At 30.8% G+C, this 9,825-nt stretch overlaps 1 pseudogene; it reads left to right on the forward strand.

Moving 5' to 3' along the window:
• The window catches only part of LOC124363594, a 59,242-nt pseudogene extending 50,611 nt beyond the window's left edge, over nucleotides 1-8,631 (forward strand).
• Nucleotides 8,632-9,825: the final 1,194 nt, after the last annotated feature.

Here is a 9,825-nt window from a genome sequence, read left to right on the forward strand (position 1 = left end):
TTATTAAACTGATTACTTACGTATTTAGGATCTTTTTAAATTTCTTTAAAAAGAATTTTTAAAGTTTCATGTTTTTCAATTTTTTTACAGCTGTATAAATGCTTCATTACACTGTATTATTTAAAGTAGCATATTAGATTAGTAATATTATGCTTACAGCATAAGTATATTTTGACTGAACTTTTGCATAAAATCTATTGAGAGACTGAGAAGCAATAAGATACTACACACTTAGTTAAATTTTTAGTCAACCTACTCATAAATTTCGTTAAATGTTTTTCCCATTGATATCGTAAACGGCTCTTGGTCTTTATTAGTAATCATATAATTTTATAAAACCTTAAAAGTTATGAGGGTCTGTTTTGTGCTATACGTGAATTTAAAGTTAAATTTCATATATTAATAGCAAACACTGAATTAAGTTGGCGAATTTTAGGCTTTAAGAAATTCATTCACGAATTGTGTCTTGTATTTGTTTTAAATTAAACTATACCGAAATTTTCCTATTGGATTTGATCACCCTGTAATATTATCTAATCCCAACTCCTTACCTTGATAGTCATTTAATACATTAGGGATGAATTAGAAAGTTTACAGTTACCATTACCCAAATGTAACTGATAACACTACTACCTAGATCAAAGGGAATATAACACCTTTGTATGTTGCATTATAAAGAGAGCTGGGTGGGACAAAGAGTTTCTTCTGACGACCAACGAGGCAATATATATTCAACGGCCCCTGTCTGAAAGTGACACGGCTCTCGAGCGCCATTCAACGACTCTCACCTCGTTCACAAAATTGCCAGCCAAAAAGTTATACCCAGTGGCTCAGGAATATTTTCAAATCAACACTTATCCTAGCCCTGGAAGGTAGGTAAATTTAATACTGGTTAATTACAAAATTAATAGATCAGTTAATGATAAATTATATTTAATACATGTTTACAAATATATTCACCGCATACAATTTATGTATTGTTTATGTGGAATAGAACTATTATAAGTTTCTTTTCTTTGTACGTCCATTTAATCTATTAGTAAACAACCGCGTATGAACTTTAAACTTGGTAGCTGTGTATAAATATTTACAATCAAATTAAGTTTTGAGTTGATTTCATATCTTAAAAGGGTTTAGTCCTAAAGACTGATTCGAGAAAGTTTTAAATGTTTAAGAATGGCCATTCACCGTTTTTCAATGCGTACTATTCAATAAAAAATAGTAGCCTTTTATGCATTATGCAGTACAATATTTGTTTTAAGGGAGATTTGTTTAAACGGACATTAATAAATACAATTTAAACACTTGAAAACAACTCGTGAATTATTTTAATTTCAGAAACTACTAGTCTAACACCTAGTATAATCTGCCTTCAACCGACATGATAATCTTATGATGATATACTCGTACGCATACAGATACCTGTTGTACCTGAATTCTCCTATAAGCACCATGGCCAAAGTTGTGCATGTTTTATATTTCAGAAATAATATAGCCACCCCAAAATGTATTAGAATAATCAAGAATCAGAATTTTTAACCTTAAAAAAGTATACTTACTATTCCATTCTTCTATTTCACCGAATACATGTAAATTCCGTACCAGCACTTATTATTACCCACAGCCACATCATTGCGGAAATAGTAAAGTTACAACACCACCTCAAATACCATTTGACTATTTTCGAACGGGTAACAATTATAAAGGCATTGAAAGAAGAAATGCTATACAATCTACGTATCTTCCAAATTACAGTATGAATATTAGGAGGACGTAATATAATAATAATAATAATAATAATAATAATAATAATAAGTTATATACCAGCCGAGCAGATCTGTGTGTGCGTGAGACAAATGAAGACAATTTTGGTTCTCACTCTACCTTTCACCCTCCCACACACGTATCTTTACAGTGATTGTTTTATTTAAAGTAAACCCGGTCATCATCAACTCATTATTTCATTCTTAAGCTTATAAAACGATTCTTGACAGTTGCATGTATACTGTACTATCTGCAAGTAAAACGTTTAACGGCATCATGTCATGCACTGAAAATCAATTCAGCTTATAATGCTCAACTTGGTAACAAAAATTGCGGTCACCTCATTTACCTTAGCAATGTAGTTGGGTTATAATATCTAGGCACGGACATGTCAGGTATTGACTTAAAATACCGCTTATCTAGGGGAGAAACGAAAACTGTTTACAGGTACGATAAGAAAGCTGAATCAGTTTTTAATATGAGTATATTAATGAGTTAGCTTACTTTATGTTGACAGAGAAATAAAACGGTTATTATATTTAGTCACGTGGGCAACTTAAAAGATTTATTCTATAATTTAAGAATAAATCCAAATCGAATGTAACGTAGTTATATGCATTAATTATTGATAATCTGCTAATATTGTTTTAACTAAATCGGAAAATATAATTTTTTCGTTTTCCTTTTTTTTGAAATGGTATTTTTAATACGTATAAGTTTGCTATAAAAATTTAAGTGTTTAAGAATAGTATTCTTGGAAAGGAGTTTATGACACCCCCAAATAGGGACATCTGATTCATTGAACTAAATTTTAATTGAAATATAAGCGTCCCATATTTATTGCAAGTTAAACAACCTATATTAGGTTCTAAAACACGAAAAACTAATTATAAATCTAACTACACGAACAATAGTCAAGTTAGTATTTTTGAACAATGTATACATTTTTGTCTCTCCATGTTGCTTCAAATAGGTTTTTACTTTTAACATATAGGTAAAATAAATTCATCAAAACTATTAATAAATACAGTGATTAGCTAGAATTATTTACAGAACATTCTAATAGAAAGACTTATGATAATGAGCAAATGTATTTATAAGTCGAAATGAATAAAGATACATTTCCGACGATTGCACGTTATTAAATTATGAATTAAATTAGTATTAATGTGTGTTAACAATAACTGTATTCTTTGTTTTGACAATAAATAGTTTATATCAGAATTAAAATAATATTATATGAAAATGTACAATTACTTTTACTGTAAATGAGACACTTAAAATTAAACTTTAGAAACAGGAATAAGTTGCAATGAATATAATAATAATAGTAATTTAATATTTGTGTCCGTTTTCAGACATTTATTTAACTGTGTTTATATTTCTGACGTCTTATTACTTTATCATATAGTAATGTTCTCTTGATATGTTGAGTAGTTTTATTAAAGTATTTTATATTATATTTAAATTTACCCTGCTATATGAATTTTAATGCATTATTATTTTAACTTATAGTAATTTTACAATAAAGACTGTGAGAGACCCCTCATATTTATGTTCGTTTCAGTAATAAACATTTAAAATCTTCTAATTTTTATCTTCATAAACTTGCAAACAACTTTCAGACACGTAAACAAATGTTAAATTACTTTCTTCGTTTGTAATAATAAATTCACAAACAACAAGGCTACTGTCCTTGTATAATAGATGTGACTGGAAGTTACAATGTGATATCGTTATGATAAAGGCTTAAAATACTAATACCCTTTAAATTTAGAAATAAATAAAATAGCGAAGTTTTAATGAGTTTATAAGATATATATGAGATAATAAAATTTATTTATAATAAAGTGTATAATTGCACAGTACAGGTTACTTTTAGTCCACGGTTGGATAAGTATATTTCGTATGATTTTTCTACAATCTCGAATAAGAATCTAAACGAATGGAATAAGAATCTGATCCACAAGTATAGCTTACTTTTGTCAGCCAGATTTCTTTACCGTATAACAAGTTCTAAGAAGGTTTAAAACCTTATTTACCGAAGATATAATTATAATATTCTTGGCTGTTAAATTTATTTTTGTAGGAAGTTAACTCAAATATATTCAGATTCGACAAACACAGTCGAGGTTCCTTATAAATACTAAAATAAATTTTAATGCATAAAACTAAATAACCACTAATATTATACTGGGTGAATAATCGTAGCGGAAGTTTCTATATATCTCTTGTTTGTGATTATGTAACTATAAAGTGAGTAAATTAATATATAAAGAAGAATTCCCTTCAACTCTATTTTTCTCAATGTTGTACTATCTTAATTCATATTTGTTCAGCTTTTTTTGCCAAAATTGTCTACGTCACAAACAATTTCCTTCTACTAAATACGAATTTAGGTAAAGATAGATTCGAAATTTGGGTTTCCACTGAAAAACTTATTTCAATCGATGTTACGACTTGTACAATTAATTTAAATGACATTTTTCTATACATATACTACCATCATTAACATAATGAAAACCCATTCTGTGAATGTTGACTACATGCTAATTGTATTAAAGACCTTTTTTATGTATACGTAACATTGACAGATTCTGTATTTATCCAACCAATGAGGTCATGCTACATACACGAATAGTTACGTAATTATGCACATTGGAAACTCTTGTAAATTTAAAACTCTAAAAATATTTATAGGTGTAGAAATTTTTTTTTTATTTTTCCATCACTGACTGAATCTCAAACCCAGGTTTAAAACTATTATAAATTAAACATAGTCACTTATGGAGTATGATTATTACTCTTAACATAGTTATTAACAGATAGCTGTCTTAAATGCGAATAATGGGTTAACTCCACGTAAACATCTGCAGTTTATACTTTAAACTGTATATATTGCAGTGTATGGCTTTAAATCGGTTGTTACTAGCCGGTGTTTTGTAGGAAGCTACCGGCTTGTAAGCGTACATGCAAGGGTTTACTGTGTTGCGTGAGTACATGTTTTACAATGGGGAATAGATAACCTTGGCTAAGCAGGTAGCGATTGTTATTAGTTGTAATTCCTGTACACTACAGACACACAGTTATATTTATTGTGTGGTTGTTTATTACCAGGTAATACAAATTTTATATTGCTTATAAATAAGTATTTATTGGATAAAAAACTTATAAAAACCAACTGCATAATTTTAATGTTAATATGTAACATATTAGCACACGTAATGACCTCCTAATGGATTTTTAGGTACGATATCGTTCTCTGTAGATATGCTTCACGATATAGATATTTACCATCACAAAACTTATCTGTGTCTATTTAGAAATTAAGTTTCATGAACACGTTAAGTTTATAGATGAAATGTTTTTCGAAAACACAAAAATATTGGTTTGTTGACCAAAGAGGTTTCATAACATAATATATATAAAGGTTCAGATAAATTAGACAGATTACTAATATTGCAGGAGTTCGCTGTAATCATATCAGGTTACCGAATTTTGATACTGATTTTCTAGTTTATTATATATAAGTATATATTTCTATGAAGTTACAGGTAAATATCTCATATAATTGGACTCAATCTGAGCACATGCATACTTTTTCTGTAATATGCGTCATATTCACGTTTCCCTCATGGATACTCATAAGAACAATAACATCCGGAAAAAATAATTTTTTATAGTCAATCGAATCAAAGGCTTTGCTATCGATCATCTAATAATGCAAAGCGTTACTAAATTACGAATGTTAAACTAAACATCTCATGTTATGGTAAGGTAACATAATTTTATGAAAAAGAAAATTTATTAGACGTATATATCAGTATGATTTGCTATGGCACTAAATAACGGTAGTGGTTGATATGCAGATTATAAAAGATAATGTGATTTATTACTGTGCATGTTCTTTACGGCGAAATCAGTCAAAATATGCCACATTTACATAATTTCTAAAGGTATGATAAAAGGATTATTATTATTAAGTGAGTGTAGTAGTTAATCATTTACCACCTAAACTGTCCAGGTACAGTTGTATTAAAAACAACATAAAGCCAAACGGTTACCAAACTAAATGTTTTAGAAAATAGAAAACGCGTGCTTCTAAATACAGTCTTTACAGAAGGTCTGTAATAAACTTGTGAAAAATATACAAAAAATATTAACGTTATTTATTAAATTTAATATTTGAGAATCGCTTATTTTGAAAATAACCAACAAAATTATGGTTTTAGTTTATTTAGTAACAGGTTGGTTGATAATAGGAAATAACGTTTTACTGAGTAGATAATTTTCTGTCTGTGTGCTCTACAGAGGGGTTTCTCAGAAACCTTTGCCCAGAAAGTGCTGAATTGAAGTAATGCTAATTTCACGATTCATTTGAAGTGGAAATTGCTTTGGGTCTTGTCAAAGGAAATAAACGAGCACCCATAAAAGTTTCTGTGAAAATCCTTAGAACACTTCCTCGTTTATCAATAATCATTTACTTATTGTTTGTTTTGCGCAATACCAAACTTAATGCATTTATTAAGTTAAATGTTTAACTAATTTTAAACTTATTCATTATTTACCATAAAATAAATGTCATATAACCGAAAAAACTAAATATGTAAAGTTATTACTTTTTAAAGGTGCATTGTAATAAAAATATAAAAGTTATAACCATAGATGATAAAATATCTTAGTGAAAACTATTTAAATAGATTTGTATAAAATAAATAATAATTAAATGGTCAAAGACAACACCGATATTATTGTTTACTGTTTACTGTGTTACTGTAATGGCATGAGTTTAGCCCATATATGTCCATTGCCCCATTATTAGGGCGGTGGAAATACAAAATGTTTAAAATTCTTTAAAAGGTTTTGAGGTAATTTTTCAGTTATAATTATGTTCAGTTGGTAGCACTGAAGCTAGATTTAGCACCAAGGAATGCTGCAGTGTCATTGTTTACTTCTCAGATGGCAATGAAAAGAGTTTCTAAATATTAGTTGTCATGGATTCTAAAGATAGGCAAGTTTTTCAACATATTCATTTGTAATGCAATTATGATATAATTATGTTCAGTACAATATACTCTAACAATGGCATAACCAATAATTATGTTTCCTTTCATCATATTCATATTATAACCTCAAATATTTTGCTGCCCCAATAATGGGGCAATGGGCACGGGAGGGTACCGATATTTTTTATAAGCGAACCCTTCAATCTAATGCAAATAACATATTTTTTATTTCAGTTTTACTGGAATAATTGAATAATAATAATGTATATGTTTATTTTATTTGTTAAAATTTATAGTTTTGTATTATATCTTCTTTCAGATTTACAGTGGAGGAAATTTTGGCGCTTCTTGAAGGAGATAATCAATGCATTTCGGCGGATATCTATATGGTGCCACCAGAAAACCATCTAAATAGTGATGAAGATAGTGGTGAAGAAGAGGATATGGACATAAATCATTTAAGTGGAAGTCAGCTCCGAGCCCCAGGTGTAGCTAAAATAACAAGAATTAATGAAGATCATATTGACTGCCAGGAAAATGCAAATCAGGGTGACCAAACCACAGCCAGGCCTGCTACACGTGATAATTTTACGCTTGACACAAGGCCAGTCTCTCAATTATTTTATATTAGCTTACCGAGCACCAGCTGTGATAGTGGATCCAATAACCACAATTCTAAAAAAAATACTTCTTTAGATCTAACACCAAATAGTAAAAAAGGTTCTAGTAGGCCTAAATCAAAACTTATCAAACAACCAAACCAACACAAAACTAATAATAGGCCTATAGTTAAAAATAAAAAAGAATCTGGTAGAACCTGGGGAACTACAGATATACCGCATAAAGTTGAGAAAGTTTGGCAAAGGCCTGAATTTTTAGACAATGATATGTCTCCAGTTCAGTTATTTGAATTGTTTTGGGATGAAGAAGTAATAGATCTCATTGTGCGAGAATCCAATTCGTATGCATTGTTCAAAGGAAACCATAATTTCAATACTACTAAAGAAGAAATAAAGGTCGTTTTGGGAATACTTTAACTGAGTGGTTATTGCACTGTTTCTCGGCGTAGGTTATACTGGGACAATAGTGTTGATACTTACCATGCTGGTGTGGCCCAAAGTATATCTAGGAATAGGTTTGAAGAGATTTTGAGACATTTCCATGTAAGTGGCAATACATGCCTTGACCCTACCGACAAGTTTACTAAGGTAAGACCTTTATTTACAATGATGAATACTAGGTGGCTGAAGAATTTTCCACAGGATCGATATGTAAGCATTGACGAGTCGATGGTACCGTACTACGGCCGTCACGGTGAAAAAACAGCACTTGCACGGAAAGCCCATCCGTTTTGGATTAAAAATATGGTCACTATGTACTCGACTCGGATATCTTGTTCAAGCAGAGCCATATCAGGGGGCCTCAACTGGTAACACCAATCCCTCATTAGGTGTGGGCGGCTCTGTTGTATCAAATTTAATTGATAAACTGCCTAACTCTGGAGGATTTAGTGTATTCTTTGATAATTTTTTCACGTCTCTTGCACTCCTTGACCACCTGAAACAACTGGGCCATGATGGCACAGGCACCATTCGAGCAAACAGGGTCATTGATGCCCCTCTGATAGACAACAAATATGTAAAAAAAAATGCAAAGAGGGGATTATTTCCAAACTACGGACACTGCAAGCGGCACCACTCTCATTCAATATAACGATAACAATGTAGTAATAGTGGCGTCTAACAAATGTGGGGCTTTTCCCATGGGCACATGTAAACGTTGGAGCAACCAAGAAAAAAAACGTATCACAATCAAGCAACCCATGTGAATTACCGAATATAATACCTACATGGGAGGGGTCGACCGTCTCGATCAGAACATGTCCATATATAGTACTGCTATTCGGATGAAGAAATGGTACTGGCCCATACTCATGTTTCTCTTGAATGCAAGTACAAATAATGCATTCCAACTCTACCGGTTAACACCAGCAGGCCATGACAAGGGTTCGTTGTATTACCTAGGTTTTATAAGAAAAATTGTTCAAACCTACTTGGCTTCAACTTCTGGACTGCGACCATCAGCGGGAAGAACCCCGAAAACTGCTAAAAAAAGGGTTCCTGATGAAGTGAGATTAGATGGCAAAAACCATTTCATTGTATCTTCAGCAACCCAAGTAAGATGTGGACAATGTCACAAAAATACTACAAAAAAAATGTGATAAGTGCAAAGTCGGAAGCCATGCAAACTGTTTCCTTCTTTTCCATAAATTACCAAATATATATTATGGCTAATCTTAAAATAATTATTCTGTGTGTTTACATTTTTATGAATAAATTTTAATGATTTCATGGTAAAATATTTGTGTTTTTATGCTCCCACCCATACCCAGTGCTCCGAAAATGGGGCACCTTACATTCTGAAACACGGTGCCCTACTGTGCCCAATGCCCCAAAAACGGGGCGTCACTTTTTTCACATATGAAGTATAAAATATTTAAAGATATGGTAAATATATCTTAAAAAAGTACTAATAACCATATTTTAAAAGTATAAAAGATTTTAATAAACAAAAATTAATTTGGGCATATAAGGGTTAAAGTAAGCGTACCGAATGCGCAGCATAATTTAAAACGGGCAAAATTTAATAGTGCATAGGCAGCATTATTTTGATTAATTGTACAGAATATTTTCATCAAACAGTTTAACTTAAAATGACCTCACAACGTTTTAAAGCATAGGTTATTCCTTTTGAAGGCAATGGATAAGGTTGTACGAAATGTACCGATAAAGAGCATCTCTTCAGTTTTTAAATACAGTAATAAATAGAAGTCAAAATTCAATAGTATTTCCTTATGATCATTTTTACACTTAAAAGGCATTGTATTAGTTGTCCTATATGACTTATTTTGTAAGTTATAAAGAATTACTTAAGATAATTACTAGGATTAAATGTTATGTTTTTATTATAAACTGAACTAGTACTAATTTATTTATGATCTTTACCACATGATGCGTTAACTGTGGGTCAACAGACAGGCCATTGAATACCAATG

Source organism: Homalodisca vitripennis, chromosome 5 (assembly GCF_021130785.1).
Source record: "Homalodisca vitripennis isolate AUS2020 chromosome 5, UT_GWSS_2.1, whole genome shotgun sequence".
Lineage (NCBI taxonomy): Eukaryota > Metazoa > Arthropoda > Insecta > Hemiptera > Cicadellidae > Homalodisca > Homalodisca vitripennis.